The sequence below is a fragment of the Anarhichas minor genome, unplaced genomic scaffold (genome assembly GCF_050575085.1).
Source record: "Anarhichas minor isolate MPS153535 unplaced genomic scaffold, ASM5057508v1 ptg000002l, whole genome shotgun sequence".
In the NCBI taxonomy this organism is placed as follows: Eukaryota; Metazoa; Chordata; class Actinopteri; order Perciformes; family Anarhichadidae; genus Anarhichas; species Anarhichas minor.
In genome coordinates, this window is record NW_027466448.1 from 1588849 (window position 1) to 1597468 (window position 8620).

Here is an 8620-nt window from a genome sequence, read left to right on the forward strand (position 1 = left end):
AACCAGTAAACAGAAGTGACCATATTTGGACTGAGGAGGAGTGACGTAGAGACGGCGTATACGTCTCTAGTAGCAACCTGTCAATCACCGTGTAGCTCCGCCCTAAAGCATCCCCTGCTTTATGGTCTGTTTGACTCTAAATGCACCATCATGTACTAAATGAACATCATGCTGTATCGAAGACTTGAAACTAGAGATTGAGACCATAAACTCATGTTTACAATGTTTACTGAGGTAATAAATCAAGAGAGAAGTAGAGTCATTTTCTCATAGACTTCTATACAACCAGAGGAGTCGCCCCCTGGTGGACACTAGAGAGAATGCAGCTTTAAGACACTTCAGCATTGGCTTCACTCGGCAGGACCGGAGGTTGCAGCCTGCCTGCAGCAGAGATAAGCAGATACAGAGGCCGTTGAGGCAGTTTATCAGTTTAATCTCTCTCAGGACTAAAAGGGGCTTTAAACACATGTGGGCAACTACGCCGCATCACTAACCAAGACATGTGAATAGAGCTTGATGTCTAAATACTTTAAATTGACTCTATGTTTTTTTCGGAATGTGGCAACGGGTAGTAACTGCATCTTGAATTTCCTTCAGTTTCCAAAGGTGTTACAGAGAAACCTGCCAGGTGTAAATAGTGAAATGAATTAGCTGCTTTGATTTCCGGTTCCTGTTATCGTGCATGTTTGGCTCACTGACACTCTCACTGGCACTCTTGAATAGAACAGAGACATCGTTGGCGTTATTAGTAACACCTGTGCTTTGTTCCTGCTATGACAAAGTTAGAATGTGTGCAGAGAGAAAGACACAGCAGGAAACAACCAACATGTCTCTTTTTGAGGTATACCACAAAGTAATGTACAATGTAATGTATTATGTTGTAGAAACTACTGAAATGTTGATCCGTGTTGTAGGAGAAGAGCTAGCAAGTTAGCAAACTGACTCAGTCGCACATACCCAACGTTTTGCTAACATTAAGCTAACGTTACAGGTCAACCTTCTCAGTGTCATTTATCTGCTCCTCAAAGTTACTTATGAGCAACAAGAGCTATTTAAAAAGGTAGACATATGTGAACAGCTGCAGGCACGATTTATAATCCATTTTGTAATGAAATGCTTTTAGTCGTATTCTGAGGGTGTCGAATATATTATATAAAACATGGATGACATTTCAACATGTCACAGGTGTAAATAATAGAGTTAAAACTAAACGGTGACACCTGAATGTAACAGAGCCTTTAAATAAGTAACACCTGAGCTTTTCCTTCTATGACAAGTTATGTGTCAAATTAAAATGTCTGTTGTGTAAAAGGCCAAAACAAATCCAACTAACTCCTGAAATGTGTGGTGTTATTAAATGAAATTGATAGCAGACTATCATATTTCATGAAACTGGACTTATAGCAGCGTGTAGTGCTCCAGCAACAGTCCGTCATCCCTCAGTGAACTTCTTCCCAGCATGCCACTTTTCCCTCCTCACTCCTTCTCTCTTTGGTCTGTGATGCTGCCCAACACCCTGCATCACTGAGCCTCCGACACATATCCTGCTGTATGACACTGGAAATACTCACTATTGTCCGTTTATAGGCTACAGCACTATTGATTTCAGTCTGCCTATTCCCTCCCCCCCCCCCCCCCCCCCTCCCTTCTCCCTCGCCTCCACCACACCTCCCCCTCAGCCTCTCAGCCTCTCTCGTCTTCCCTCGGACTGCAGCAGAGAAACCGCTGCATCGCAGGAGACAAGAAACGAGAGATCTCGGCGCGATGCTTTCCATCTCTGTCGCCGTGTAGACTCGTCGCGCTCGGATACGATGCGTCTGGTCCTCTGCAGGCTGTGAGTATTTGATTTATTTTGTTAAATGTGCCAAACTGTAACTTCATGTCCCTCCGCTCTCCGCTGCACAGTGGAACATAGCAAGCATCTTTATCCGCCTTTAAGGGGGGATCATGCAAAGAGAAGATGTCGGATGCACCTGGTGAATAAAATGCTATTTTCTATCCCTAATGGCGGTAAAATTATGATTAAAGTCCCTGCGCGCGTGGATGACGGAAAAGTTGGGGAACTTTCCAAGAGTTATAAGAATTATAAAAAGATCACCTAGATTTTTTTATCAAATGTGTATTTTTAATACAGCAAAGTTTTTTTTATGAAATTCAGCAAAGAATAAATACTAATAATAATAAAAAATAAATAAATAAAGAACCACAATTTAACAAGCAAATTAGTGACTTTCCTCTCCAGATGTCAGATGTGTGTGTGCTGTGGGGATGGTGTTGGGGGTGCCACCATCCTGACGTGCTCACTGATCGTGGAAAGATGAGTTGGCACACACGCGCGGCGGAGGCAACCCCCGGAGCTTTCCCGTCCGCGGAGCGCGCGCATGCAGGCATAGTATATGAATCTGCAGCGAGCTGCTCATAGACGGAGAGCAGATCCATCCATTACTTCAGGTGGAATCAAAAGGGCTCGATGCAGTGTGTGTGTGTGTGTGTGTGTGTGTCTATAACTGTGCACGTGCCGCCGCCGCCGCGCAGGAGAGGATTGATTTCCAGGCAGCAGGACAGACCGAAATCTAATTATGGGACGCGACTTGCGTCAAACAGCCTGCGCGGTGATTGACGCTCCTTCCTGTACCGTGCGTGGTCTGTGGGCTGGTGCTCAGCCGGTGGAGCCGCTGTGTCGGCTGCAGCAGTGCATGCACCCTGCGAGTGGAACAAAGAGGAGGAAAAAGTGACGGGTGTGTTTTGCATAAAGCTGTCCCTCCCACCAGACCGAACGGGAAGTGTGATTGGATCAAAGATGTTGAAATATATCCAGGTGTTTGCTGCGGGGCCACTGCTCTGAAGGTTCCTTTTGTCTGTGAATGTTTGCCTTGGGCCTGCATGTGGACCTCAGTGTTTGCTTTAGCTCAGCAGATGACAATGCAGCCATCTCTTCGTCCTGTTCAAACATGTATTATTGGATGTTATCTCGGCGTCATCTAAACACAAAAGAGGAGCTTTGGCTTGCGTGGGTCTGCACCACATGTCACGATGAGGGCCAGGGCATAATAACACTACTGTAGGTACTTTTACTCTGCGACTCATATTATCACGGTTTCACACGCGTGTTGAAGAACTACGGTGGCCTTCAAGATAAAAGTGTGAAAAGGTTTTCACTGCAGCCAGTGTTTGGTTTGTCCCTTCAGGGCTACTGTAGAAACAAGGGCTCATTCTAAGCTAAGAAAAACACAACGATTGTTGGTTTCAGATGATTATACACAAATGAAAACATAGTTATGAATATGATTATTAATTTCTGCTAACAGATCTCATGAAATGCTACACACTGGCCCTTTAAGATGAAAGTTTGCTTCGCTTTCTGTCTCAATAGAGGACAGACAGACCTATGACAGTTGTTTTCTCCTGTTTACACTCTTTATGCTAAGCTAAGCTAACAGGCTGCTGACTGTTGCTTCATCATCACAACAGACATGAGAATGATCTTCTATCTGCAAGAGAGAAAAATAAGTGTTTTTCCAAAAATGTTGAACTATTCCTTTAATTCTGGGGGGGGGGGGGACGGACTGCAGGTGTATTTTTTTCCGGTAAAATGAAGATTAAAGAAATAATTAAAAGAAATTCACACACACATACACACACACACAATCACGGTTTGGGCACCCACAGGGACCCCCAAAGCAGCTGGCCAAACTCCAGCAGCCTGTAAACGCTCACAGTCATCATTATATACAAGCAAGCAGGCAGCTGTATGTGTGTGTGTGTGTGTGTGTGTGTGTGTGTGTGTGTGTGTGTGTGTGTGAACATCAGGAGGAGAACCCAAATGAAGCGCTGTGTCGTTTGACAGTTCCCTTTGCAGCAGTGCATTTGTGAATTTATGAATTCATGTGTTTGTGCTCAGTGGATGTCTGAGCTCCGAGCCATGATGCTGCTGTATAACGTAGTGTGTGTGTGTGTGTGTGTGTGTGTGTGTGTTCATCACTTGAATGCTTCATTGCTGCTGCTTCAACAGCCTCTTGAGGCTGCGTGCTTTTAAAGTGCTTCTTCATCAGTCTGCCCCCCCCCCCCCTTGTTTTGGAAAGCAGAACAAGGTGTTTCCTGAAAAGTTCATTTGTAGATATTTGGGTATTAATTAAATCAAAGTTTGCTTACAAAGTCTGCAGACCTGCAGTGATTTTTAAGAAGACGTCACTCTCTGTGTTTTCACCGACTCTTCACTGATTAGTTCACATTGTGGAAAATGTTATTTCTTTCATTTACTTTCTGTAGTTCTTTAAAGCTCGTGATCTCACATGAATCTGCAGTCGACTTGGGATGAAAACCTGTTTGCCCACAGTGAAGCTTAACATTGAAATCCAGATTTGTATGTGAAGTTTTTCTCTTAACATAACTACAAACACTGTACCTGCTGTGTTTCAGTCCACTGACCCTGATTTGCCATTGACTTACACAGGCTGCAGACACATGCGTCACAGATCAGAGGTTTGTTCGGCTGGTAGATCTACGAAGGGGCTTTTGCGGATAAAAACCAACATTTGCAATATATTAAAACTCTATTGAACCCTATTTCAACATGGCATGGTAGCCTCTATCTAAAACCCTTTCCCCCACAAAATGAGCTTGTATGTGCAGGTTTTTTTAATGCTGGAAAACCTGCTAAAATGGGTGATAAACATCCCTTTTGCCAGTAGGCGGGTATGCATTTCTTTTCTTTTTCTGCTGTGTCACAGGGAATATGTCACATTGGTTACTTCTTTTTTTAATATCTGTGACTTTTGTCTTTCTTTGAAGCTCGTTGGCGGCTAATTTGGAACAATATTTGAGCGCTGCTTTGATGGAGACGCAGAATTTGTGGCTGAGACGACAAACATTTTTTCATAGCAGTCAGAGCATCGCGCTGGAAAAGTGGTGGAAATGAACGCGTCCGCCTGAGTGTCATGTTTGCATCACTGCTGATCGGAGCTGGAGACGATGAATACTTGTCACTACTGCAGTCATTTGTCCCGCGACTTAATGCAGATTGTGACCTTTCACCTTTGTATTCAACGCTGTTTCTAAGTGTATTTATACAAACACCATTCCCGTTCTTTTAAAGATACTTAAGTCAGGTGTACACAGCACTAAAGCTGGTCATTTAGGACAGAACTCACATTGCATATTAAGCTGTAGGAAGTCCTGCGTTATTTCTGTCCAAACTTAAACCTCACTCGTGCGGCATCTGCTGAGCTTGGCGTGTACTTTTATTCTCACGATGTGCATTTAGCGACTGCCCACTGCAGCCATCTGTGGGCACTGCAGAAGGCCTGTAGGGCTCTGCACACACCACTCACATTCACATACTGTCGATCAGCGTGTCGCATGCAGATACAGGATCTCTCTCTGTGTGTAACTCACGTGTTCGTATTTCTTTTCCCCTCTTTGAAAACACAATATGTTCAGAGGAAGTTTGTTGGAATGTCCTGCAGAAAACATCATGCACAGTGCGAGCGTGCATCTACTGTATGCGTGCGTGCGTGTGTTTTGTGTGTGCGTTTGCGTGAGTGATTAATGAACGTGGCTGGATGGCGTCAGCGGGCCATGACAGCACGACTGCGAGGAAATGATTTCCCCTCTCCCTCCGTGGACTGCTGATTCAGAGCTCGCAGGACTTTTTCGCTGATTGCAAAAATCACATCATAAGGGTGCCGTTATAATAACCCCAATCACAGCATCACAGCAGAAGGGGAGGGGAGTCGCCATCAAAAAAAGGAAATAAAAGCGGCCATGAATGATATTAGCTTGCCTGTTTATGGGGAGGGGGGGCAGGCCAAGGTTGGGGGTTGAAATGTGGCAGCTTCTTGTGTAAGCATATCTCTTACATCAGCAGAATGTGTTGGCTATAGGTTGCTTGAAAGGGGCTGGACATTTAGATGTTAAAGACTGATCTCTGTGGCTCAAAGGGAATGGAAAGACTTTTTGCATAAGGAGGAGAGCGGTTAGCTTATCATGAATAATGAAATGTCAACAGAAGAGGCATATCGCTCATTTTGTACGTTGCCTTCAAGACGCTGACTTTGAAATTCCTGTCGCAGTCGGATAAGAGAGATGAGAGCATGAAAAGAGAGAGAGAGAGAAGGAAGAAGTGGCGAGAGATTGACAGTCATAGAGGGGAAACAAGCATGGAGGAGGTGAGACCAGGGATGACACACAGACCTGGCTGCCTGTTATGCACCATTATTCGTTTCCCCTCTATTATAAAAAGTTCTCTCCGTGTTGCAGTGCAGCGAGTTGATTGGCTATTTTCTTCTCGACCATGCGGTGCAGAAACTCTCGGAGCATATCATGAGGTTTATCACAGAGTTCGACCTTTAGTCTCCAGACGTCAAAGCGCTCAGCTGGAAGAGGAATGAGTTCAGGGAGGTTTGGAAAGAGGACTGTGCTTCGAACATGCATATTCCTTTAATGTTCTGGCTTTAGGGTAACCAGCATTGTTGTGTCTTTGTGTCGTGTTGCGTCTTTTTAAAAGTTTATTTTCCATAAATGCCAGTGCTGAAATGCCTTGAACCTGTATTCTCTCTAATGACCACCAGGGGGCGACTCCTCTGGTTGTATAGAAGTCTATGAGAAAATGACTCTACTTCTCTCTTGATTTATTACCTCAGTAAACATTGTAAACATGAGTTTATGGTCTCAATCTCTAGTTTCAAGTCTTCTTCAATACAGCATGATGTTCATTTAGTACATTATGGTCCATTTAGAGTCAAACAGACCATAAAGCAGGGGATGCTTTAGGGTAAAGCAGCTTAGCTCGCTCCTAAAGTTGAAATATATGTATGTTTACTAACACTGTGTGTTAGTACTGAGTGTACTGACGGTTAATTATTCGTCAATAAATAGTTACATTTAATAACTTGGAGAGAGCCAGGCTAGCTTTTCCCCCCTACGTCCAGTCTTTATGCTAAGCTAAGCTAATCATCTAACTCAACATATTAAGTCAATGCAATGAATAGCCTTTTGTTCTTTTCCCGGTGAGAACAGTTTCATATATTTATCACTGACTGCCTTTATCAGTACACTTGGTGAGGAAGCCAAGTAAGAAATAAACATCTGACCGCTCAATCAGCACTCATTTCACTCAAATACCGACTTACAAAACCCGTTAAAAGACTCACTTTTGCCTTCATGCTTCAACCAAACCGAAGTGGGAAATGATGCAGCGTAAACCCCGACGGCAGCCGGTCTTTTTATTCACTCTCCTGAAGCCACAGGGTGGTAAGATTTTTCAGACACTTCCATGGCCGGGGGGAGTCAGTGTCTCATCATCGGGCCGTGCACAAAGTTAGTTAGAACACATTTCCTACTTCATTTCATTGCTGCATTGCACCAAAATCTGTCGGGCAGCTTTACGTCGCTGTGGAGCCCCGATGCTTACGTGCAAATAACAGATCCCGGCTGATGTTTTATCTCATCCAGCAGAGCAAAGGTGAGCAGAAACACCATGCATCAACCTGCCACGGCCTATTTGGAGACTCACCCAGTCTCAACACTTCAGTGTGTGCTTTCCACTCCACGGACTGCAGATACAAATACAGCAAATAGCAGATTATGCAGAATACCGGCTAACTGCAACCAGAAACCACTGAGCTGAGTCGTCTGTGTTTGAATCATTTCACTGATATCATTTCTGTTTCTGGTTGTTTGATATTTGTGTGAGTGGTTTTGATCAGCAGATGCCACTGACTGCTGTGCTCCCTGATATCAACAACGAGATGCATTAAACAGTGAAGACATAATGTTCATTTGCACTAAGTTTTTTTGGCCCAGTTTCCAATCCAAGTCTTTTAATAATGGATACCCCCGATACAAAAACTGATGCGATACTTACATTTATATTTATTATTTGTGTATTCGTACCAACACAGGACTTTCACCCGGGAGGTCATGGTTCGTGTCGAGTGTGAAACCAAGTCATTGCTGACTTAGTTTACCTTAGTTTTGTTACGCAACAAAATTACTTATTTGAACCCAAACCAGTATCTTTTCCTAAACCTAACCAAGTACTTATATTGCTTAAATCTAAACTACTACTTTTGCCGTGTAAGTAAAATTAAAAGTAAGTATTTAAAAATGTTATTTTGTAAGGAAACTGTTTGCATATGACGAGCGGAAACTGCACGTTTCCTGTGAACGTTTATTTAAAAAAAGACACTGATCCAAAAATATTACTTTCAGCATTTTTAATTATTGATAAACAATTTGGAGGCAAGTTTTAAGTGTGAGACTCCTGAAACTGATGTGAAGCGATCGACTAGAGAGAAGACACACTGTTGAACATTGCTTTTACAACTGTTTTATCTTTTTTTGTTCATTTGCGTTAATCAAAGGATTTTACATTAGCTAAAATAAATTTGCGTATTTTAGAATTTCCAGTCAAATGGCCTTGAAAACCCTTCTCCACATGTCTTTAGCATGTTGTATTTGTGTGCTTTTGTTCTGTCCGTGCTCTGTAATAGAGCTGTCAATAACAGTGCTGCTGAAGGGCTTTGGAGTGTACTGTGAGGACCCAAAGCTCGCTGCCGTTTCTCCTGCAGCTGCCTGGTGACCGCTGGCTGCAGCGTGGTAGACAGACGTGGACCTGACG